The sequence below is a fragment of the Pogoniulus pusillus genome, chromosome 30 (genome assembly GCF_015220805.1).
Source record: "Pogoniulus pusillus isolate bPogPus1 chromosome 30, bPogPus1.pri, whole genome shotgun sequence".
Classification (NCBI taxonomy): domain Eukaryota; kingdom Metazoa; phylum Chordata; class Aves; order Piciformes; family Lybiidae; genus Pogoniulus; species Pogoniulus pusillus.
The window spans coordinates 7,544,517-7,570,825 of NC_087293.1; the positions used below are offsets into that span (position 1 = coordinate 7,544,517).

A 26,309-nucleotide genomic window follows, 5' to 3' on the forward strand; every position below is an offset into this window, starting at 1 on the left:
TCAGCACCATCAGGGGAGTACCTGATGCGAATCAGGCATGAGAATCCCAATCTTCAGCTTGGAAAGAGGCAGGACTGAGTATCTGCTGCTAGATTACAGAAATAGGGATAAGGCACATGACTTTTAGCCAAGTCCAGAGCACATGCTCTGCATAACACTGTGCCAGGAAGTCCAGTCCAGAAGCTTCCACATAGCCTGTGTGACAATGGTCCCTGGCTAGATTTGGTAGGGTAAAAGCATGACTTGCATTCATTCACAGAGGCCAAACTCCGCCCTGATATCATCTCTTGACACTCACTAAACCTTCCCCTCTGTGAACTGCACATTCATATTACCCTTCTGGTGCCACCCTAGCACCCACACTGTGATGCATTTGTGTCATTCTGCCCAAACACCACACTTATGGCCACTGATGAGCTCTGATAAGCCAGCCATCAAGGAGAGTCTGTGATTGCCATCCTGCTCACCCTCCTGGCACCTTAGCTGCCTTTGGACTGTGCATGGATCCAGCTCTAAGCACTTAAATGATTTAGGTGAGACCATTCATTCTCGGTGGCAGTGAAGACAGTGTTTTTAAGGGTGCAGGGACCTCTGTACTTCAGCTGTTTCAGGCTCTCTAGAAAAGCCTGCTACAGGACACCATCCAGATCTGCGGCAGGACTGCTTTTGAACTTCAACACTGGGGGGAGCAGTGCCCACTTTAGGTGGCCAGAATGAATCAAATGCTACAAGCAGAAGAATCAAATCCTACAAGAAGAGAGCTGCAGCTTCTTCAGGAGTCTCTTGAACTGCTCTGAAGTAGTTCAGTCCTTCTCTCCTTGCCTTCTTTCAGTGGTAAGGAGGGGATTCAACTTTCCCTTATAGAGTTGCAGAGATCATGCTATCCTCCCTGTTCTATTTCTGTTGCACTTCCTATTCCAAACCCCTGTTTTCTGCATGCCTGCACCATTCAATGAGCAAAGGCAGCTTCTGCTCCCAGGAGAAGTCTTTCCAGACTTCATAAAATTCAAGATAAAAAAACTGAGTCACTGCTATCACTCCACTATCTGTATATTAGGAAGCATTTGAAGGAAATATGTTCTCCTTTCCTCAAGTTCTTTCCACCTAAACCCTTCTCTAACATCACAGTGAAACCTTCTAGCTGAGAATTCAAACTTCATTTCCCCCCAGGGCAGCTTAGGTGATAGTTGCTTAGCCACCAGCAAGTTTTATTACAGCAAGAGGTATTCTCTTTTTGTTTTCCATCAGACTGATTTCCCAGCCCTGCTCTGTATAAGTCAAGGCATTTGCTTCTCTATTTCTTGCTTGTCAGTTATGCTATGTTGTGCTTCTTGTGTAGGTGTGAGAGCCATAAAGCAAAGCCGAGCGCTGCTGTCACCTGAAGGGACAGAGACAAGGCAAAACTTCATGGAACTAAGACATGAAAATGCATGTGTTGAAATATTAAAAATCATCTGGGCTTTGGGTGTGCTCTCAGAGTGTGAGGTCAACTCAAGGCAATGATGCATTAAATTGGAGAGTCTTCTTATTGAATAATATTGGAAAGGTTGTCTGCAAAAAGTAAAATAAAGGTGGGAGACTACTGAGCTCTTCTGGTGGCACAAGTACAGTTCAGCCAGTTAAAAACCCCAGGAACCTGGGGTTTTAAAGTGAATCAATGTATTAGGATGATCGTAGAATGATAGGGAGTAGTAGGCACCTCTAGAGATCACCTGGTCAAATCTCCCTCTCAAAGGATAATCACCCAGGACAAGCCACATCTCCTAGTTAAAGCAAAGCCTGGCCTTCACCATGCACACTTTGTTTGCATCATTCACAACCACCACGCTGCAATCACAGAGTGTATTATGAGTCAAACACAGCAAAGCAGCCCCATCAGGGATGCTTGTGCAAATCTAGGGGGTCACAGCATCCTATTTCACTTGCTTCAAGAAACCTGAGTGGGCACGTTCTTGTCTCTGTCAATTATTCCCCCAGGAGGCAGGGATAGACCCTCTGAATTGAAAGTCTAAATTGCTCTCTCTTGGGAAGAAATGTAAACATCCAAAAGAATCAGCCCATGTTTTTGTGGACATGAGATCAGGCCTCCACATCTCAGCCTACCTTTGGCTGCTTGCTCTGCACTGAGAGGTAAGGATTAAGAGCAGAGGTGAGGATAAGACCATGGTGAAACCTAAGTTGGCAAGAAAAGCCACACATTAGCAGAGCACCACCACTTTTAAGGAGGTAGCAGGGCTTGGTCTAGCAAGACTCAGCTTTCCCCCAGCCAAACATCATCTTCTAAGATCAGGAATAGAGAGTCCCATTGTGTCTAACCTTCTGCAGGTTTGTAAGCTAAGCAGCCACTTTTCCTCCTGACAAGCATGCCAGACAGCAGACATCACGTTTTCCTTCCATGTGCAGAACCTGAGGAGGTAAATCATTTGCCCAGATCACCTTAGAAAGCTTAGAGGAAGATGGGCAATTCAAGTCACCTCTCCTAGCCCCTTGCTTAGTGCTTTCTGCCCTCTCCTCCCAACACAAGTCTCTGCCTATGCCTGGGGACTTCTTAACTCTGCCCCTCTCAGGGCTCAGTCCCAGGAACGCTGAAGGGCTGCTGGCTGCTCTGCCATCTATTTGCTTTTTTATTATCTTTGAGGAGCTGAAAGCCTCCCAGAGCTGGGATTTTTCAAGACACTTCATTTTCATAGCAACTATCTTAAAGGTAAAAGCCTCACCAGGGAGCAACCCTAAATGCAGAGGACAAACAGTGGGCTTGCTCTGCCTGCTCTGTGTGCTGGGATCACTCAGGCTGCTGGTTTTTTTCTTGGTGCTGTCCAAATATTGACTCTGCTCAAGTGCCACTAAAATAACATTCAGTGCTTGTGCAATCACTTCAGGCTGTGGAAGCTCTCTGAGAGAATAAATATTTTGCTGGAGTGCTGCTTTTGAGGAAAAAAAATAACACTTTGAGGAGTGTGTTACTGTCCCAGAGTCAGTTTAGAACAGGGCTTAAAGGTATGAAGTATGGGCTAGCCAAAAAATAACCTCTGGTGGGATCAAGGAAAGGAGAGAAGCAAGTGAGGAACCCCACAGTACTATAGTCTGGCATCCAAGGGGAGGTTGAGCAGCCTGCACCAGGGCAGGGAACACCTGAGGAAAGTGAAATGTGAGTAGTCTCCCTGTAAGGTGCAGCAGGATGGGGCCAGGACAGAAGAGCCTCCCAGAAAGGCAGAGTGTTGTAGAGATGGTGCTCATACATGGTCTTGGAAAGACTCTGGATTAGAGGGAGCATGAGAGGAGAGGATAAGAGTGAGCATCAAAGCCTGATGCCCTCTGGCACACCCCGTGTCCAGCAACTCACAACCAGGATCACAGCAGGGAGAATTTAAGAGGCCAGAGCACACCCACAAGACTGCAAGTTTCCAGAAACAAGTAACTTCTGATGTAATGAGCAGAGCTAATACCACCAAGACCATCCAAGGAACAGGTTTTTCTGGTGCCAGAGCAAATCTGAAGCACAATGCCTCAGAGTGTCAGAGCAGTTTTGTTAAGTAATAGATGAGTTTTGGGGAAAAAAAGGAAAAGTACAAACTTTAAAAGCAAAGCATGAAATTCTGCTGCTCCTGAGGCTCTCCAAGGCTAGTCTCCTTCCTTCTGATGTAACAAGCAGGAGGAGATGTGAAATGACATGGATAATGAAGAACAGGAAGATAAATAAGGAGGAATGGGAAAGTGAATGAGGGAATAACTCTTCCATTGTTAGAACAGTGCTAGTGGCAGCTTTAGAGCAACTTATCATTTCTTTTTCAAGCCTGGTTTGGGGGCCTATAATCTCAGCTGTTTTCTGTACCATCTGGCTGAAATTTAGCATAAAATTTGTTATGTCAGAGGCAAATGAATCCTTTCTCCTTTATCGAAACTGCAGTATTTGGGCAAGAAAACCAAGATCCAGAGACTCACATCCAGGAGGTTTTTTTGATCACTTTGATTTGCTAAGGGCAATCTTCCTGTTAAAAATAGTTTGAGATAATCTGGCCATGGGAATGAAGTCTGATTCTCACACAGCTTTTGTCAGAGTTGTCTGTATATGCTCCCTAAGTCCCGTGTGTGAAGCCTGAAAGCTAGATGCACGGCAGTATCCCCGCCAGAACGGTGCAGTACCCAGAACAGCATCCTTCCATCTCCCCTCTGCCACTTGCCAGGGCTCACAAGCAGAAGTCCAAGCCCAGGTCTGGCCACTGTGGGAAATTAGCACAGCCAGGGCCTGGGAAAGATCTGGAAGGAAGCATGCCATGGGCACCTCTGTGTATATCCAGCAGCAAAAAGCTGCCCTGCACTGCTGGGCACTGCACAGCATCACAGAAACATCCAGGTTGGAAAAGCCCCTCAGGATCACCAAGTTCAACCTATAACCCTGCTCTACAAAACCCACCCTAAGCACCACATCCAAGCCATCCTTAAACACATCCAGGGTTGGTGACTCCACCACCTCCCTGGGCAGCTCTTTCCAGTTCCTGAACACTCTGTGAAAAACGTTTTCCTAATGCCCAATCTAAACCTACCCAGTCTTAGCACACACTGCCTGTTCCTACCTGCCAGCTTTGGCTTTGCCCCAGGTTTACTGTATTACCTGGTCCCATCGCCTCACCCCACTGCAGTCTTTTCATTGACTTTGGTTAAACACTCATAGATGCCTGGGAGGAAGGGCTTTGCTTCACTGCTGCCAAGGACAGACAAACTCAAACATCACTTCTTGCTCCATTTCTAGGCCACCATGCTTGGGAGATTGTGCACACCCTGGAGGGAGCACAGGCTGGTTATGAGTAGCCCTGGGACATGTCTCTCTGAGAGTCAGTAGCTTCTCACATGCTATTTCCCCATCTGTTAACCTGAATAAGGGCTTCTTCCAGTCCCAGCTGACAAACAGGGACAGGAGTTACCATCTACCCACTTACCCCACTGAGTGCAGTAGCTCCCATTTGACAAGCTGGGGATGCTATAGCGACCTTTCTATGTTTCACAGATGAGTATTTCTTTCTCCATTAAACCCTAGAAAGCTACTTTCATTTTACATTAACCTGATTATTTCTGTGCTCAGTGTTGCTTCATCCCACTATCATCCTCAGTCATCCTTTGAGTCAAAGGTGCAGAGCTTTATCTGCTGAAAGAAGTCTCAGTTTTCTAGACCAGACCTCAATTATGCAGCACGTAATACAGCTCAGTGGAAGAAGGTTGTTGGAATAATTTCTATCTTTTATACAAACTGATAATAAAAACTTGGCTCCTCGATGTATTTTTCTCCCTTAAACTGCAGTTATGTTTCCTTGAATAGATAAATGCAAGATAAATTCAATTACAGCATAATTTCTCCCAGGATGAATAACCTTTAAATCAGCTCTGATCTCAAAACATATTATGAGATAACATACTGTCCATTACATTGTTGAAATTGGGGCTGTGGCAGTGCCTAGAGTTGTCAGGATGAATATCAAATTATTTATGTTCCTCTTTGCATCCTTGAATACCAAATCAGCTCAGGAACACTGACAGCAAGAAGCCCTATTTAAATGCTGATTTTTAGCGGAGGCAAGAGGTGCTTGCTTGACAGCTCTTGAAATTGCAGTGCACTATTAATCACGGAGATGTGCAGCAGCACTATGAGCTCCCACTCTGCTGTCACCTTGCCCAGAATCTCCCCTCCTCATGGGGAACTGCTCAGAAATGAAAGCTCCATTAAGTCTTCCACTTGGCTGACTGCACTGCCGCTGCTCAGAGCTGGTGCTGAAATAGAAGGGGAGCCACTGTAACATTCCTAGTGGGCGCTGCAGGTTTGAGCTGTTAATCAGGAGCGGTCCTGAAGTGAACGCCTTCCCTCATCACCCCAGTTACAAGACTTCAGGGTTCTCTTTACCTCCTTTTCTCTTCTGCCAGCCTGAATATTTAACACAGCTTTTGAGGGATGCGTTTGTCAAAGCAGAATCCAGTGGGGAAGCAACATACCTTAATGCAACCCCTCTGCAAGATGAGGAGTGTCACATGCTGGAGCTCCAGCGCTGGAGGAGAGCAGTAATGACTATGCACCTTCTATACACAGCAGTCTCCACCATGAAAACTCCTTCCTGCAAATCGATGTAACCCTATGTTGCACGAGACAGGGCACCAGATGGTCTAACTTGCTGGGACCAAACAATCCAACTGCATCCAGTTCTGGAGCCCCTATTACAAGAGGGATGTGGACATGCTGGAGCGTGTCCAGAGTTTTGGACATGCTGGAGCGTGTCCAGAGAAGGGCCACGAGGATGCTCAGAGGGCTGGAACAGCTCTGCTATCAGGACAGACTGAAAGAGTTGGGGCTGTTCAGTCTGCAGAAGAGAAGGCTCCCAGGTGACCTTCTTGTGGCCTTCCAGTGCCTGAAGGGGGCCTACAAAAAAGCTGGGGAGGGACATTTTAGGCTATCAGGGAGTGACAGGACTAGGGGGAATGGAGCAAAGCTGGAGGTGAGGAGATTCAGACTGGACATGAGGAGGAAGCCGTTCAGCATGAGAGTACTGAGAGCCTGGAATGGGTTGCCCCATGGCTGGAGGCGTTTAAGGCTAGGCTGGATAAGGCCATGGCCAGGCTGATCTAGGGTAGGGTGTCCCTGCCTGTGGCAGGGGAGTTGGAACTAGATGATCCTTGTGGTGCCTTCCAACTCTGACTGATTCTATGATTTTAAGTGCAGACCTGGGAGAAAGAGGGGATTCTTTTTTTCCAAACAAAATTATTAAGTCCAGTTTGACTTGGGAAACAAAATGAGAAGTGTCTCCAGCTAGCTATCTGCCAGGTCATAGTCTGCAAAGCAACCTCTGTACTGGTTGTTTGAAACCTCTTCTGAAAAGCTGCCATCCCACAGATACCATTGAAAAGAAAAATCTAAAGCCATTTGAACGAGAGTCTGGACGATCACAATCTAGATCAAAGTGGTAGCTCTGCTTACAAAGGTTCTAAGTTTAAGTAAGAGGAAGTTTAACAGTTCACCCACACCAGAAAAGGCTAACCAAACAATGAACCTAGAGTGAACTTGTTGTAGTGGGATAGATGAGGGGAGGAAGAAATAGCTGTTGCTTGACCCCTTGGCCAACCACCTAACTGTTCAGTTTGGTCAGTGAGTGAAAACAGAATTGTTACTTGAACACTACCAACAAGCCATAGGACATGCTGGGACCTTAGAAAGCAGCTTTTATAGCCATCTAGCAGTCATTTTCTTTCCTCATTTTTAAGGCCATCAACATGTCAAGCAGAAAATTCAGCCAGCTGTGGAGAGCTGTAATTACCAGGACTGTTTACAAGAAGCTTTGATGGTAACAAACCTCTTGTGCAGGAACAAGTTTGCCATCGAAACAATTTGAGTGTCAAAGTCTCCAATTCAATTGCCTGGATGGCTCGTTACTACCTAATGAAATGATGGGGGCAGAGCAAAAGGTGCTGTTAGAGCTGCTTGAGGCAAATAAGTGTGAAAGAGAAGCCTTGAGCAAGGAGCACAGAGCATCAGCTTCTCCAAACCTCCCGGGAGCCTGAGGCTTGGCAGTGAGCTGAGCACCCAAGTCTGTGCTTTCTGAGGCTGGCAGCATTCCCCAGTGAGCAGGCAGCTGGCCAGGAGAGCTCCCTCGAGTTCCACAGAGGCCAGAAGACACCGAGTTGTCAGCAGCTGATCTCGGTGAGCACTGCTGGACATTACACAGGCTTGGAGAGGACCAAAAAAAGTACTGGCTAGGCAAAGCAAATGTTGGTGAATAGAAGTAGAGCTGAGAGGGCATGGAGAAGGGCAGGGCTCTGCTGGGAGGAAATGGTGGTTTGTTTAATGCCCAGAGAGAGGTGAAAGGACTGACAGGAGTGCTTTTGTTGTGATTTGCATCAGCTTTTGTTAAATCATTTATCAGAATAACAACCTCCTGGGAACTCCTTCCAGCTCAGGGCCAGGCAGTCTGTCTACATCAGTAAGGTCACTGCTCACACCTGGTGGTGCTGGATGCCCACTAGGTAGTTTTATTTAAAGATATCCTAGACTTGAATTCAAATGCTAACTCCTCACCCAGCTGACCAAACCGTGCAGCTGCTGTGTCCGGGGAGACTGAGCCTTCCCACGGACTCCAAGAGCTCTGAGCAGTGGTTTCTCTCTTCTCACCCTCCCAAGGACACTAGACAAGTACCAAACAAGGCTTTTCTTCACTCGGTACCAGGCAGCCATCTGCAAGTCACTTGCAATGTGCTTTCTATCTTCTACAAGACAGAGCTACTTTCAAAATCAAAGCCTTGGGATTTCATTCAATACCTGCACCTGATGCTGCTTCCAGGGGGAACAGAGTGCTCTTGGATGAGGATAAACTACTTTCTCCAAAGCAGAAGCTGAACTTAACAGCGCAAAAAAAGGTTCCTATCGGTCACAAACCAGCAAAGGGCCTGTTTATCACTGGGATTTAGATGGCCCCATTTGACAAGCCTCCACTAAGCGACTCCACAAATCACATTACATTTATCTGCCTTTGTTTTCCTCCAGCCAAGGCAAGTCAGTCTGTAAAAACAACAGCTGTTAGTCACCACCTCCCCGTCCCAGGGAGTCAGCCTAACGGATGGAACCAGGCTGCCGGCTGCCATTTACCAGCGAGGGAAAGCATTTCAGTGTACTTGACATAACCAACAATAATCACTCTCTCCGTCTGGGCTCTATGAAGATCTGTGCATTGCTGGTGATGATCGATGGAGGAGACAGAAGAAGCTGCTTCAAAGCTGGGAATGGAGGCTGGCCCTGCGGGGCTGTGAGCCTGCGCGTCAGAGCAGCACACACTTCTGCACAAGGTGTCAGCTTCGTGGCGCAGCGAAGCCTCCGTGACAGAAAGCAGAGTTATTGCGGCAGTAAGCTCTCCAAAAGGGCCTCTCAGGTAGGGAGGAGAAGGAAGAGGTCTCCTGATTAGATGGGAGATGTTCAGGGGCTGAGTATTTCACAGAGAAAGCACACTGTTGGTCCCACCTGCACACGTTGTGAAGGCATTTTGCTCTACTCAGCCACGGGAACTTAAATGTGTTTTGGCAGCAAGAAGCAGCACTGAGAGGGCTCAGAGACCCTTGCCCTGAAGCAGCTCTGGACTGTCTGATGTTGAGGGGAGCAATATTGTACCTTGGCCTCAGTTTTCCTTCACCGCAAAAAGTACAAGCAGTCAGATCTTTAATAAGCTTCTTCAGTGTTCTAAAACACCTAATGCAAGTGTCTCCATGTAGCAGAAACTCAAACTCAGACAGGGTTGACCACAAAGACTGGATGAAGCACTTAGTGCCATGGTCTAGTTAATAGGACAGGGCTGGGTGCTAGGTTGGACTGGATGAGCTTGGAGGTCTCTTCCAACCTGGTTGATTCTATTAATGCAAGGCCAAAACCCTGGAGATGAAAAATGTCCCAGTAAAGGCAAAGCCTGGTCCCAGACATTACATCTGCTGTGGGGCAGAGCTCTCACAACTACCGAGAAGCAGCTGAGCACAAGCAAGGCTGGGGAATGCTGGGTGGAAAACCATATATTGGGTCACACCAGCCTAACCAAAACTCTCCTGACCTTGGTGGGATTAAGCTAGAGCGGCACCATGTGTCTCAGCCCCATTTGCAGGAGTGACCCTGCGTGGCCAGGCCTAGGCTGTGCTCACAGGGCAGCAGGAAGGCACAGGCCTGGGCTGGTACTCGGCATTAAATGCTTTCCTTTGTCACCTCCACAGTTCAGATAAGTGGCTTTGGCTGCTCCATTTCCAGCTCAAGAGCAGAGCAGCTCATGCCAAGCAATGTGGTAGTCTCTTAACAGGGCATGTGGCCTGCCCATCAGATTACAAAGTTTTCACATCTTTGGTTGGCTGAATGCTAGCTGGACCCCCTTTGCTATGAACTATGAGGTCAAACTGAAGTAGAACCAGACCTCTGCCCCTTCTTGCCCTCCATGGCATCTCTTCTGCTCTGAGGTCAGTCTGTGACTAAGGCTTCACAGGAAGGTCCAGATTCTTCCTGAAACCACAGCAAAGTGACTTCCACTAACACCTGCCAACTTGATAAAAACCTTTACATCCTGCAGAGGAGGAAGATGTGATCAAAACCCCTTTCTACTCCTCTGTGCTTTGTTTTATTGTTCAAAGCAGCAGGGGAGCTGCCTGTCTCCCCTGAAGCTTTCTTAATTCTGAAACAGCTTCTCTGGGAAAAGCTTTCCTCTTACACCATCCAACGGCATCCTCTCCAAGGAGGTGGCTCCTGGGTACAGCAGTCATGCTAGGTTAGCACAGCACCAGCCAGGGCTGCCCAAAGACTCTACAAGTGCATTTGCTGCCTGAACTCTCAGACATCCCTAAAGGCTAAACAAAAATAACAAGGGGAAAAAAATAACAGAGCAATAAAGCCAGAATCAACCCTAAAGCATTCACCTGCTGCATGGAATCTCTCCAGAAACTTACTCTGTCATTCTAGTCACTTCACTTGCTACACATTAAAAAGTTTCAAGTAAACAGAACTTTCCCAAACAGTTTTTGTTCTATTCCAGGTTTTGGGTTGAGGCAGACATTCATGAAGAGTTTAAACACAAGCTGAGCCAGATTAAAGGCGGCACTTAACTGAGGAAGCTTCATCAAGGAGAATTATACCTTCAGAAGTAGAACAATGGTTTGCCTATTATCTCATGCACTACAAGTGAGTTAAGAGAAACAACATGGAACCTCCTGCACAGAAATTAATCCACTTTATAAAGCAAACTGCTCCACGACTCTTCTCAGAAAGTACTTGTGCAACAATTGAGCTAATACCAACACGATCAGTGCCACACCATCTATTTCAGCCAGGAGCTTGTTTCTCCTTGAACTGCCAATAATTGGATTTTTACCTTGCAACTATTTATGCAAACTGAAACAACCCCCTGGATCCTGCCTGCACAGAGAGCTGTCACAAAACATACCTCCTAATAACTCTGCATGAGCTTTGGGGTCCATTTCGCAGGTCACCTAGGCCAGGATACAGCTACTCACTCAGCTGAGCTGCGGGTGCTGGTAGATAGTAGCTGAAGATGAGCCAGCAGTGTGCCCAGGTGGCCAAGAGAGCCAATGGCATCCTGGCCTGGATCAGGAACAGTGGGGCCAGTAGGACAAGGGAGGTTTTTCTTCCCCTGTACTCAACACTGGTCAGGCCACACCTTGAGTCCTGTGTCCAGTTCTGGGCTCCTCAATTCATGAGAGATGTTGAGGTACTGGAAGGTGTCCAGCTGGTGAAGGGCCTGGAACGCAAACCCTATGAGGAGAGGCTGAGGGAGCTGGGGGTGTGCAGCCTGGAGAAGAGGAGGCTCAGGGGTGACCTCATTGCTGTCCACAACTACCTGAAGGGAGGCTGCAGCCAGGTAGGGTTGGTCTCTTCTGCCAGACAACCAGCAACAGAACAAGGGGACACAGTCTCAAGTTGTGCCAGGGGAGGTCTAGGCTGGATGTTAGGAGGAAGTTGTTGCCAGAAAGTGGTTGGCATTGGAATGGGCTACCCAGGAAGGTGGTGGAGTCACTGTCCCTAGACGTGTTCAAGAGAAGACTGGATGAGGCATTTAGTGCCATGGTCTAGACGACTGGCTAGGACTGGGTGCTGGGTTAGACTGGATGATCTTGGAGGTCTCTTCCAACCTGGTTGATTCTATGGTTTAATAATTTTTACATTGGCCTCATTACAATTCACTCCTAACTCAGATTCAAACCCCTCCTTAACAATAAGATTTTATGCAAGACCTGGGGAAACTTCTGTAAGTTTACCAGAACACCACACTAATGGCACAGGGCAGGTTTGTAGTTGTAACAATCCTCAAGCTAGGGGGAAAAAAAAAGTTTCTCATATTTCCAAGTAAAATGGGGAAGTGAGAGGTGCTTCAGAACTCATCTCTGCTTGCAAGAGTGACTGAAACCATGCTCTGATAACCCCTGGCTGACAACAATAACAAAACAACAGAGCAAGATTTCTGAATCATTCCTGAGAAAATTATGGAGGTTTAAAAAACTTCTAAAAGCATAGATGCTTTTGTTACCTGGGTCCCTGGATCACTTTAAAGTACTCTTACAGAATGCATGGTTTTCTCCTGGTGCTAACAGATCCTCCTGTATGTGCACTGCAGATGCACTTAGCGTATGTCACTCTTGGACCTCACTGGAGTTGAGCATGCATTGAGCAGCACTCAAAGAGAAGCAGGTTTATTTACACTGCTGCCAGCACACAGCAGAGATGTCAAGTTCACAGGACCACAGGATATTAGGGGTTGGAAGGGACTCAAGGAGATCACCGAGTCCAAAACCCCTGCCAGAGCAGGATCACACAATCTAACACAAATCACAGAGGAATGCATCCAGACAGGCCTTGAAAGTCTCCAGAGGAGACTCCACAACCTCTCTGTGACCCTTACAGTGAAGAAGTTCCCCCCTGAGTTGAGGTGGAACCTCCTGTGCTGCAGCTTACACCCATTGCTCCTTGTCCTATGCTAGGGAGCAAGTGAGTAGAGCCTGTCCCCCTGTTCCTGACCCCCAGCCCTCAGGTGTTTATAAACATTTATTAAATCCCCTCTCAATCTTCTCTTCTCCAGACTAAAAAGCCCCAGGTCCCTCAGTCTCTCCTTATCAGGCAGTGCTCCAGTCCCCTAAGCATCTTCACAGCCCTCCACAGGACCCTCTCCATCAGATCCCTGTGCCTCTTAAACTAGGGAGCCCAAAACTGAACACAGTATTCAAGATGAGGTCTCACCAGGGCAGAGTAGAGGGAAAGGAGAACCTCCCTTGATCTGCTGGACACACTCTTCTTACTGCACCCCAGGATCCCACTGGCCTTCTTAGCCACAAGGGCACATTGCTGTGCCATGGTTAACTTGTTATCCACCAGCACTCCCAGGTCCCTCTCCACAAGGCTGCTCTCCAGCAGATCTCCTCCCAGGTTATGACTTTGTGTGGAAGTAGAGGATCATCAAATTGCTTCAGTTTGAAAAGATCTCCAAGCTTAAGTCCAACCATTGACTTAACACCACTGTGGCTGTTAAACCATGTAACCAAGTGCCACGTCTACACGTCTTTTGAACACCTCCAAGGACAATGACTCCACCACCTCCATCAATGCCTGACCACTCTTTTACTAACATCCAAGCTAAGCCTTTTCTGGCACAGTTTGAGGCCATAAATTATAGGCAGTGTCCACAGGCCAGAGGTACACAGCAGAGCCCAACACAGCCTGGCCAGAGGAGGCAGGAAGGAGACAGACAAACTCATCAGGCCCCAAGCCTTTGTGTTCCATTATCTACAGGCATTGACTGGATAATCTTGCCTGCAATCCTGCCTTTGAAACACCCCAAGAGATACTTTGGACAAGATCAAACTAGGAGTGTGGGGACAGAGTGGCACAAAGAGCTGCAAACGGTGACCCGATGTCACAAGAACTGTCACCAAAGCTGCAACTCTGTTATGAAGGGGCCTAGCTGAGATCTGAGCTTGGGGTGAAATGCAACGAGGCAAAAAATCTATTAAATAATTAATATACACAAAATAATTCCCCCAAACTTCTTCACAACTCTCCACACAAGCTCTTGGGTGCAGTTAGCAGAACTCTGTTACAGAATGTCTCTGTGCAATGGGATTTTGAAAGGGTTTAGACAGAGTCTGGAGGCTTCATTCACTGCTTGTGAGGCTGATTAAATTCCTTTAGCAAGCTGAATAAAGCACTCAGAATACTCACCAGTGCTAATGGCTGTGGCCCAAAGCACAGGCAGCAAAACATCCAACAGAAGAACTGTGGTGAATTCCCCAGGGCTGCCATGTGGCAATGGCTGCTGGCTGAGGCGGCTGAGGAGCGGCAGGTGAGGGAGGAAGGAAGGAGCAGGCAGCTCCTTATTCACCTGTTCAGCCCTGTTATAGGCCATGGCCGAGGCGAATGGTCTCACTGGCCACACAATCACCCAACCACCTCTGGCAGCCACCCAGACAGACCCAAACCAGGCAGCACCCACAGGCTGCTCTGCTCCAAACATGGGGGCGCATTCGCCTGGCAGGCGGCAGGGGCGTGGGCCCTGTGAGAGCCCTCTCAGGCGACCGGATTGAACCGGACTGGGCTGCCTGCGCTCCCTCTGTCCTGTTTTCCCGCCTCGGGCTGCAGTGCAGGCAGGCAGGGAAGTGTGTCTGGACAAGACAGGACAGGCTCAAGCCCAATTTGTGCCCTTTGGGACTCTCCACCTCAAACTCAAAGGCAGATTTCATGCAGGGAGGTGTCAGAGGCTGCAGGTGGCACTGGCAACCCAAAATGGCAGTCAGGGTTTGAATGGTTTTGCCAACATCTTTATTCAAAAACCAAATCCCAGAAGGTTTTAAATGTAAGAAAGAGAATAAAAAGCTAAAGTTTTTCAGAGCAGAATCAAGAACCATGAGACAGAGATCCCTTAGCAGCTGGGGGAGAGATCAGATGATGGACGTATGTGAACTCACGGAGAGGAAACACAACTGAGGGGTATCAAAAGTGGAATTCAAACTTCAGAAGACTCATCATGATTCAGCTTTCCTGAAGAGGTCAATGTATTTCTTTTACATTTGGACTTTTTCCCCTCCCTAGGTCTAATTAGTCTCATTTTCAGATCTTCCCTTACCTTTTCCTGTAACACAGGATCTCATTCTGCTTTTTCCAAGGCTTGTTTTGTATGGACCTTGAAGGCTTGACTGCTGCTGGGACACCCAGAAGGGAAAAACTCCACACCACCCAGTACTTGGGTTAGTTGTATCTATACATAAATAAAAGACTGTTCAGAATGCAGCCACATATACTCTCTGCAAAAATAAGTACTAAACTGGACCAAATGGGTGTTTAAGGAGGACCAAGAAGCTGTGAACCTGCAAGAAAGTCATGGGTCACCAGCAACACAGTTAAAGCTTCAGCTGTAATGGCAGAGTGGAGCTCTTTGCCTTCAATCACTTTTGCCCTTCTACCAAGCAGAAGCCTGTTGGATGCTCATCCCCTTCTCTAGCCTGAAGCTGACAAACCCTTTATAACCCAGGGGTGAAGTTTTGCTGCTACTTCAGTTCTTAAGCTGTCCTCCAGTCTGCTCAAAATTGACTAGAATGACCTAATTGGGGAAAGAACTGTTTCTATCTTACTTCTTCAGGTCATGAGCATCCAGATACAAATACTGCTGTTAGCTCCATGGAGCCCAAGGAGACTGCTTCCTCCCTTTAAGGACCACAGAAGAGCTCCTTACATCCAAAAGCAGAGATTAAAAGAAACCAAGCACTGAGATTCTCAGACCCACATTAACTGCACTGACTTGGTTGGATGGATTGCTCCTCTTGGAATTGCTCAATGGGTATGCCTGGATCTGGAGATGATTTCCAGAATCATAATGGGGAACTTAATTCTTTTTCTGTCATAAGCCAACCTTTGTCCTCTCCATGTCCCAGCCTCATCAGCTACTCATTTAAATAAGCCACTGGTCCTGTTTTCATTCCATAATCAAGAGCAGCACATGTGAATCAGAATGAACTAAGGCTGCTCACTAGCCTTCTGCAATTTCATTTAGCTCAGGAGTGTGAGAACAAGGAAACCTATGGAATCAGATATAAGCAATACCAGATCTGAAGCCACTGCTTGCCATTTTGTTTTCTGAAATTCAACCCCAGAACAGCAGTTTTCAGACAGCGAAATGAAATCATGCCAACATCACAGCCATGGGAGTATTACCCCAAATGCTGAAGGGAGAAGAAAAACAAACCAAAAACCAAACAGAACCCCCCCCCTCCACACACACACACACACCACCACCACCACCACACACACACAATAGAACAAAGCAAGAAGAAGAAACAGAATCATTAATATGTGGACTTCAGCAGAATGGCAGCATCTGTTCATCAATGATTGGAAGAGAAGTCCAGATCCAGCACTTTGTGGGCTGCAATTACTACATGATTGTACTCACTCAAGTGTCCAAAGATGAGCCCTGGATGGACTTCATAGTTCCTTTCTTTCCCTGATATGAAAATATTGTCTTACTCCCCTGCTACTCTGCTTGATGCTCCAGGGAGGAAGGGAAAGAGTTTATAGTACTTGCAAAGCAAAAGTATTCCTCTTCCGCTGCTCACAAACCTAATGTGCTTAAGGAAAGCCTGTGTGAATGGGCCTCAACGACATGTGGAGGGGTTGCTGGGGAGGGCAGAGGCATTTGTGTTACAGCTTTTTATTGCTTGCTCTACAAGAAGGCAGCTGAAAGGATTAGTTATTCCCGGAGCATCTCCTGGGAAAACATTTGGTATGGAAGTTGGTACAGCATCTCCCAGACGGCTCACAGATATGGATCAAGGAGAACTGATGCTCCACTGCTGTGTGTCCTTCACACTCTGATCTCTATTGTCATGGAATAACACCTACTGACAAGAGTCATGCCCTAGGCACTGCTGCAGGCTCCACTTCACTGCATGTTTAAAGCATAGCAAAAGGAGATTTTGCATGGAAATCTGTGTACAAGACCCAACCCTGATTTCCCAAGCACTGTGAAAGGGTTTTCTTCAACTGCTTTCCTTTAGCCCTGCCCTAGCAGGATGGAAGAGAGCTGCTGTTGTCATGAGGAGTGCTGGCAACGTAGCAAGGTACAACACAGCTCTGCACTAGTTGTTCAAATACTTGCAGGGGTGCAAGATGGAGACGTCCTGCAGCCTCCTCTCCCGCTATAGCTAGGCTTACTTTAGGTTATGCTTATAGGCAGAAGCACAACCAGAGCAGGGCATAAGGGGTGCACTTCTGGAAAGGGATGTAAGCAGCTCCACAGGATCAGAAACAAAGAAGGTGAGGGATGGCATATCCCCAGCATTAATTTACTTTGCTATAGCTTTATCTATGCATAGAAACATGCCTGAAGTGACACAAGCTACAATGGGTATAATACAGAGTAGCCTATGCCACGACTTTCAGTGTGAGGAACAGCAGCATAGTAACCCTGAGGCAAAAGGACCCACATGCCACCAGCTAGTTACTGAGATCGTCACTGGCTGTTGAGTCCCAGCCTTATTTCTCTCCTTGTTCACAAGTCCTGTTTTCAGGCAGGTGTAGACATAGAGACAATAGCCTGAAAACTGCTGCTTTTATAAAACCATTAGCATCCTGCAAATGAACAACTACCCTAAGCCTTTCTGATGTTCCTTGCACCACACACAAAGCAGACAGAGCAGTTCTGCAGGTCCTTCTCTCCTTGTCCCCTCCTTACAAGCAACATTGCTGCTGACAAAACACGTTGTGAAGCTCCTGGTAATGTTTTCTTGCTGCTAAGAGTTGCAGCACCACCTTAGCTATGATGGAGATGTATCATAACTACACTTTTAATCTTAATGTGAAACTTAGTCAGCAAAACACTATTTCTGCCCTCTCCAAACTATTCCAGGAGGTCCCAACGCTGGCATACCCATTCCACTGAGGTGCAGCTACAAAGACTGACAACACTGTGCCTGTGTTCCCAGACAGGAATTTCACTGATGTGCAACTGTGCTGTGCAAAGGCAGATCCCCTTAAGAGGGACAGAGATCTGCTCCAGAGAGTCCAGAGGGCTATTGGGATGCTAAGGCATGTGTTCCTGTCCCCTAATGAGGAGAGGCTGAGGGACCTGGGGCTTTTTAGTCTGGAGAAGAGAAGACTGAGAGGGGATTTAATACACGTTTATAAATCTGAGGGCTGGGGGGACAGGCTCTGCTCACTTACTTCCTGGGATAGGACGAGGAGCAATGGATAAGCTACAGCACAGGAGGATCCACCTCAACACAAGGGGAACTTCTTTACTGTAAGGGTCCCAGAGCACTGGAACAGACTCCCCAGAGAGGTTGTGGGGTCTCCTTCTCTGGAGACTTTCCAGGCCTGTCTGGATGTGTTCCTCTGTGATCTGTGTTAGACAGTATTGTCCTGCTCTGGCAGGGGGATTGGACTCAATGATCTCCTTGGGTCCCTTCCAACCCCTGACATCCTGTGATCCCTCTCTGTAAGAGAGCCAGGGTAGTACAAGAATTGTACCTCAGAACCTTGAGTTTGTCATTGCAGTTGCAAGTCACCAGAAGTGTTTCAGCAGTAACTTCCTGTTTGCCACCCCCAAACTCCTGTTTTCCCAGATGACAGACCTCTGCAAGCAGCTTTAGGTCTGCATGCGTGCAACTATAACGCAGTAGATTAGGAGCAAGCAGACAGGGCTCTGAAAGATGCCATTCTTGGAGTGCCATCTTCTGGCAAATAGCACTGCATGCTTGCACTCCTACACAGAGCAGCTGTCTTGATGCTGCTTAAGCAGCAATGGTCCCTGGCAGGCTTGGCCAGGATTTCTGCCTAGGTGAGCACTCACCTTTATTATATCAGGTCAGCACCCACTTTACTGAGAATCTCTTTTCCTTGTCCATTTAAGAATACACCAGCTCCTGATTTCCCCCTCCCCCCCTGCTGCTATCAGCCTGGTTTTAATTAACCTTGAAATCTTAGGGCAATCTTTTTCTTAAAACAAATGTATTAGGATCTTTCTTCCTAAACATCATGATGATGAAATCTCTGGATGGAAGCCCAGGACAGACAGTGCCTAGTCCTAAAGGGCACTGCACAATGCCAAACGAGTTCAGCTCTTTCAGCTTGAAGATTTTCTGCCAGGTAATTGCTAATACTTCTGCTAAATGGAGAGCTCAGAGAGATGAGCTCAAGAATCAAGATTTTCTGGAGCTAGGTTTTACTAACTCTTACCTGAGTATTTGGCATTGCTTTTAATGATTTTATACTAGGTTATATCCTTAAATCCAGGAACACCAAGATCCCATTTAAACCAGAAGATTGAGGCAAGTGAACGACTTAGCATCTAAAATAGCCCTCACTCTATGCCCAGTAACACTGCTAAGGCACCCAAATTTTGGCCACCAAGGCTGAAGGGAGGCATTTCCTACACCTCTGCATTGACTGGAGATCTGCAGAAGCCTTCAGATTGATTTTTAAGCCATTGCATCAGCAGCATCTGAGGAAGATCCGGGAATTTCCAGCTCTTGCAGGCTAGCAATGCTGCATTGAACTGAACTAATTAAACTTATCTAATTAAGCCACAGGACTCTGATGGAAAATTGCTAGCAAGTGTATTTGCAGGCCTTTTTGGAATGAAAAGTGCATGAAGCCTTGTTCAACCATCCATTTTCATTTAAACACACAAATGTAGCTGCTTCTCCCTGGGGCAACTCCTGCATTACCTGTAAGTGAATTCCTACCTTCCAATAAAAGCTCCATTTTGGATTTGATTATTTGGATTGCCTTATTTTGACCTTCCTACTAAAAGGAGATAGATTTGCTTCTGAATCTTGGGTTCCCTGCACCAGCTTAGTGCAAAGAAATGCCTTTGTCCATACTGACATTGAGTGCAAGACTTGCAGGTAGACTTTGAATTCTAAAGGGCAAGACAACTTGCTTTAATAACTCCACCACAGGAGTTGGTTTCATCATTTGAGGCAGGAAATAAACGTGGTTAGAAAGATGCTTGACTAGAGAAGAGACAAATGGGCTAATTAGGTTAACACTTTCTTCTTAAAGTGACTTCTCAGCATATGGAGATTTTTATGTCCATTACCTCAGCGAGAAGGCTGACATCAGGCTTCCTGGCTGGCCTCCTCCTCTGTGCCCTCATGCTGCTACCAGAGTATTTTTGAAAGAACATATGCTTACTGCTAACTGAGCAGGTTTGGGGAGGTAAAAGGGTCATTTATTACTGCCTTCAGCATGCCATGGAATGATCGTGCTGGCAAGGCAGGATACTGCTTCACACAGACACCTCTCCAGAAGTAAGGAAGGTGGGAAATACCCACCTCATCTCTCCCCTAACTTCTCCAGGCATTACCATGGTACCCAAGAGATCACAGAGCATGATGGCTTCTGGCTCTCCTCCCTCCCCCTCACATACCCCTCTCTACTATGAATAGGTCTGTATTAGAGATTGGTGGTAGCAGCAGTGCTCTAGAAGAGAACAAGAGATCTTTCTTAGTGTGATGACTCAAACTAGCACACTCAGCCACCAAGAGGTCTAAAGAGAAACTGGGCTGCCTGCAACTCAGCCACTGCCTTCAGAGCAAGTCTGCTAGAAGATTCAGTGGTAATGAAGGTAAAAGAGCAGCAGAACAGATCCAGACCTAAATAGGCCATGCATTTGCTGCAGATGGTGGTTGTTTCATGAAAGATAGACATGCAAACCCATGTCTCCACTGAGGCACGTCCATGGCAAGGGTTTAATTTAATGTCCCATTGTATCTACTTCCATGTGCTTATGCCTTTTACCAGCTAAAGGATCACACTGGATTTATGACATCAGTTGGAAGGACCTGGTTTCTCCATATGTTTTTCCAATGAGACCAACACAGAGCTATTTGCCATAGCATCAAGCCCATCATTGAATTTGATTACCTGCTGCTTTAATTTGGTGAATTGTTAATTTGAATTCACTGATTTATGGATTCAGTTTTAATAGCAGCTTGCAACTGATGCATTCTTCCATTCTGGTAGCTCAGTGAAATGGCACTGGATTAGCTGAGCAATATGCCTATTTGGTTTTATATTTATTGGCTCAATCCCTTCATTAAAGCCTGTAAGTACACAGGGTTGGTTATTCTATAGAATCAGTCAGGGTTGGAAGGGACCACAAGGATCATCCAGTTCCAATGCCCCTGCCATGGGCGGGGACACCCTACCCTAGAGCAGGCTGGCCAAAGCCTCATCTGGCCCGGCCTTAAATACCTGCAGGGATGGGGCTCTCAACCACCTCCCTGGGCAACCCATTCCAGGCTCTCACCACTCTCATGGTGAAGAACTTCCTCCTCATGTAGTCAAAGCATAACGTGGTTCATAAATCCTAAGCTCAGGGCAGTTTAAACCATTGTCATGGAAGATCCCTGTCCTGGTTTGGCCAGGCATGATCCCATGGTCCCCTTCCTCTGCTGGGGGTGGAGGGGAGCAGCATGCAGGGAGAAGACAAAAGGCCTGGAAACACCCACTTCGAGGGTGCAAGACTTGCCCAGAGCTGTTCCTCCTAAGCGAAAGCAAGCTCCTGCCTTCACCTAGCATGGTCAGGTTTGGCAAAGTGCCATCCTGCTTGGTGAATCACTGTGGCCAAAGGGGCCAGTGCATTCAGGCAAACAAAACAGCCTTTTGCCACATACCTGCTGCTGCTTTTGCCTTTGCTTTTGCCTGCTCCACCCTGCCACACCACATTATGCTCTGCTTTGCCTGCAGTGACTTTCGAGACACCAACAGAACTCTCTTCAAGTGTTTGGGTACTGTCAGATACTACTTTGTGATACTATTCAAAGCCTCTTGGTAAGAAACTCTGTAAGTAGATTCTGTTGTGCCTTCTGCCCAAGCAGAGAAAGGAGCCTCTCGAGTCCACTAGTGGGCAAGTGGTAGAATTGAAACTAAGCACCTCTTTCCAGTTTAGAGTTTAGTATTGGTATTTGCTAGTTGTTTAAGTGTTCTAGGTTGCCTGTTCTCTGTCTGTATGAATACCCAGATCAGGTATTTTGAACACTGTACATCAGCTTCCTGGTGAGATTTAATGTTTATAAAAGGTTTTCATACTCATTAACAATCTTGGCCTGGATATAAAAATGAACATTGATTACTAATTCTGCATAATTCATAACAAGTAGGGTATTCAAAGTACTGAACTAAAGTAAGGCATGAGAAAAGCTGGGCAGACAGGCAGGACTTCTCCCACTACCCCTGCCAGAGGCACTTTTATTTTCTCCTCCCCAACACCATATGCAAATGGGACCTGAGGCCCACACAATATCTGTCAGTCTGTTTATGCACCAGACAAATGCAGCAATACTGCATACTGTGCAGCTGGCCATGCCCTACATGTGGAGCTCTACCATGCCATAGCCTTGGCCCCCTAGGTCCCACATCCCAGGAGCTTACCAAGGCAATCCTTGGGTCACTGAAAGCCATGGGACATCCCGTGTCTGCTCTGGTGAGCAGAACGGCAGGGAGAAGAGGTTCTGGACATCTGCATCTTTAGCTTTGCTCTTCCAGCTACCCCAGTTTAGTTGAACCAGATATTTTAGCCTAGTTTGTTCCTGCTGTGTGAAGTGGAAGAAGATTTGGACCAAATTATATATTTTAGCCCAGCTTGTTCCTATTGTAGACAGAGGAATATGGGGAGGGGGAATCACCTCTGTATATTTTGCCTTTTCTAAGCAGAAGAATTGAGTTTTGATCTGCTCCATTGAGAGGTAGCAGCTGAATAAATACAAGCTCTATTACAGCAATCACTTCATGGACAGATGATACTGCTGTAAGCACTGCCAGGAAGGAACCTGGAACATGAAGGGCTCTCCAAAACCTGTATTACAAGAGTTCTGTACTCCCAGAGCTCTGCAAAACCTCCTAGCAAATGCTACATTTGGTAGGCATTCATTAGTGTGCCAAACCACAGCACTCCTGCCTGTCACACCTTATCACAGCAGTGGCTCCTGCCACTCCTATGGAGCAGTGTGCTCATAATTCTTACTGCTCAACATCAGCTGTATGGCTCATTAGCACTTGTCTAGGAATCTCCCCCTTTAGCCACAAGTGTCTGGATAATGCCAGTTTGTATCAACAGAGTCCACAAGCTTTGCTAAAACAAAGGCACAGGAACCTCATGAGGAGCTGAAGTCAAGAGCACAGACATGTGCTCTGTCTCTTCAAAACCACTTGCAACTCACACAGTGACAAAACCCTCACTCATAAACCCAGTTGTACCTATCTGGGTCCTGTTGGTACTACTAAAGGGAAGGGAAAGTCTACAAATAATACAGAAGTGCTGGTAGTCCTGGGTGGATCCATGGAGAACATCACTCCCTGCATGGGGGAAGTCTTCTAGATTTCTACTGGAAATCCTTTGTGCTTGGCATCTGGGGGAAGCTTCCCCTCTGGGCTGCTGGGTAGGCTTCCAAAAAAGCCCTGAAGTTGTCAGTTATCAGACCCACTTATCTCCCTCTTCTTCCCCCACACCAGCTTGCATTTTCATTTTCCTTCTAGTAAGCTTTAACATAAGACACAATATCCTCCAAAGCACAGAAGACATTCTTGGAGTGCTTTAAGAGAGTGTTACACTTGTGCCAGGCTGATGGATGTGGTGTGATGAACCTAGAGGCATGATGGACAAAATAAATGGCAGATCCCAAAATGCAGGGGTGGAGAGGAAGAATGGGAAATGGTGTCTTGATTTGCCAAAGTGTTTCTGTTAAAGAATATTAATCTTTCCAGACAATCCATGAAAAGGCCCTGTAGCAATATCATATTAAATTAATAGAGTCTCATCATTATGGTAACCTCAGCTCAGTTTTAGAAGATGTATAGTGTCATCAGAACCAAAGAAGAGTCCCCAGAGAATTCTGCTCCTACAGCAATTGCTACTAAAGGACACTGAAGTGACAATTGTTAGCTACGTGGCATTCTGGGTGCCTCTCTGCCTCAAACAGGGCTTTCTGCCTGCAGTGCAGATGTCTACAGGAGCCTCATAAGATGCACAATTCAGTTTGGGGACCAAGATGCTCCCTGCCATCAGAAAACATTCAATAATGACCTGCCCCTACACATCCCTAGACTACCAATTGCATAGACAGTCCTTACCAACAGCACTGCTCATGGAATCAACCAGGTTGGAAGAGACCTCCAACATCATCCAGTCCAACCTAGCACCCAGCCCTGGCCAATCAACTAGACCATGGCACTAAGTGCCTCAGCCAGGCTTTTCTTGAATACCTCCAGGGATGGCAACTCCACCACCTCCCTGGGCAGCCCATTCCAATGCCAATCACTCTCTGGCAACAACTTTCTCCTAACATCCAGCCTAGACCTCCCCTGGCACAACTTGAGACTGTGTCCCCTTGTTCCATTGCTGGTTGCCTGCAAAAAGAGACCAACCCCACCTGGCAACAGCCTCCCTTCAGGTAGCTGTAAGCAGCAATGAGGTCTGCCCTGAGCCTCCTCCAGGCTAAACAACCCCAGCTCCCTCAGCCTCCCCTCACGGGGTTTGTGTTCCAGGCCTCTCACCAGCTCTGTCATCCTTCTCTGGACACATTCCAGCACCTCAACATCTCTCTTGAATTAGCATCACACAGTTCCTCAGGTGCTGGAACAGATTGTCAGAGTGGAGGCTCTGGTACCTGCTGTGCTGCTCCCTTTCTATGTAAGGAAAGGCAGGCAATATCTGTCCTACAGCTCAAGGGGCCTGCATAGGTCTTGTCCCTAAAGCAGGAAAATGATCACTCCAAAACAGGAAAGACCACAACAGTCAGGGAAATGTTACTTACATCACAGAACGCAAACTCAAAAAGCAAATCCCAGCCTGCTTTTAACTTTTCTCTTGTGAGACTTTGCTCTCCTTAGAATCACAGCATCTTTAAGGTTGGAAAAGACCTCCATGATTGAATTCAACCAGCAACTCAACACCACCATGCCCAATATACTGCGTCCCAAAGTGCCACATCTGCAATTTTTAACATCTTCAGGGATGAACAACATAAGCTGTCCATATCTGTTTCCAGCTTCCCTCTGCCCACCTTCCACAGATGTGAATAACATGAACTTGTACCAGTGGCTTTTCACTGGCAACAGTGAAATCTAAACCAGCAACCTCAGGAAGCTAGATGGCAGTTTAAAATACCCAACAGTGAGAGACAAGCAGTGAATCATACAATCAATCAGGTTGGAAGACACCTCCAAGCTCATCCAGTCCAACTGAGCACCCAGCCCTGTTCAATCAACTACAACATGGCACTAAGTGCCTCATCCAGGCTTTGCTTGAACACCTGAGTGAAGTTTGATACAGGCAGTGGCAGAAGGGGCTTTTCTCAACTTGGTGCCTCTTCCACTAGATCCTGTGGGAGACAGTGGCACAACTACCACAAGCCTTGTGAAGAATTGCCCTCCTGTTCTGCATTTGTAGCCAAACACAAGTGCCCAGATAATTATGGTGCTGCAATCTGTTTAAGAAGGAATCCAACCTAAATCACGGCTTCCAGGAATTCAGTAGCTACTCCCATAATTTGATTTCAGGGGGATTAAATTTGACCCTCAGAGCTGCCTTGCAGCACAAGGCTCAGCAGAGCTGAGAAACTGCTGCAGCAACCAGAGCACATAAGTACCTCAGTGTCTCCTGCACCCATCCCTCTAAACAATCATAGAGCACACAGAGAACCAGCTACCTGAAAAGCCTTCAGACACAGGCTTGAGAGGAAAATAGAAGGGAAAGAGGCTACCAGCTGTCTCAAAACATGCTACTGCACCACCTGAAAGATGGACATGTGACTGCAATGTGCCTGATGGCACACCAAGCAACCCCTCCAGCAGGAGGGGCTGATTAGTCTTTGCAACTTAATGCTGTTCAGCTGAGCATCAGACATATTGTCTCCAAAATACCCATGGCTGGCTTTGACACCATTGCTTCACACAAAGAGCTTTAATCCCTCCCTAGAACAAGCATAAAAAGAATGAGTCTGAGTTTGTCCAAAATAAGTAATCAAGAGTGAGAGTTACTTAGTAATTTGCATCTTTATCTCAGTCTGTTGCTGCGTCTTTGCTGACAGCTTATTTTTAAGCACTGAAATCCAGTTTAAGAGTTTCAAAACAAAACAACACTTGCTGCTGTGCCTACTTGGTCTTGGAGCATGGCAAGAAGGAAAGATGAAATACATGTGCAAGCACTGAGGAGGGTCACCACCCTATTTTCAACCCAGCAAGCTGGGTGTAGCACCATCTGAATCCTTGCTTTCCAGAAGTGAGAGCCTTTTTTTCCAGGTCACCTCTCAAATGTAATCAACATCAAAGTATTTCTAGAAGCTGAGGGCAAGCCATTCTGCCCACCAGCTGAAGGAACATGGACTTCTTAGTAGTGAAGCAGTAACAGATGGATTCAGGATGCAGCATCTGATCCAGGAGGTACCACACTGAGTTTGCACAATCAGGTGTTTCTATGCACATGCAAAGCAGACTGGTATCAGCCACAGCTTTATTACAATTAAATCTGCTCCCCTTCCAGCACAATAAAATTACAGGTTTGGAAGTTGGTTGGGGAAAATACCATTGCACAACTAAATTAAACTGGTTGGAGAGATGACCCAGAAAGAGGCACACAACTCACTCAAAAACCTCCCACAGATAGCCAGGATATATATGTACTCACCAAGCAGGGAGGGAGCTTCCCTAGGTTCCATTCTAAATGGGGTAAGTTCCAAGCTGCAGAGACTGCTTCTATGCAAGAAGAACAAGAGAGCTCCTCCCTTCTATAGCAGAACTCCTTTTTTTTTTA

At 46.8% G+C, this 26,309-nt stretch overlaps 1 long non-coding RNA gene across 1 annotated transcript; it reads right to left on the bottom strand.

The window, feature by feature from the left end:
• Positions 1–1,205: 1,205 nt before the first annotated feature.
• LOC135188870 (uncharacterized) lies at positions 1,206–26,309 on the bottom strand. The gene is made up of 4 exons (XR_010307877.1): positions 26,184–26,309; positions 2,317–2,406; positions 2,104–2,173; positions 1,206–1,378 (listed from the first exon to the last, which is right to left on the bottom strand). It is a non-coding gene; the product is annotated as an uncharacterized LOC135188870 (long non-coding RNA).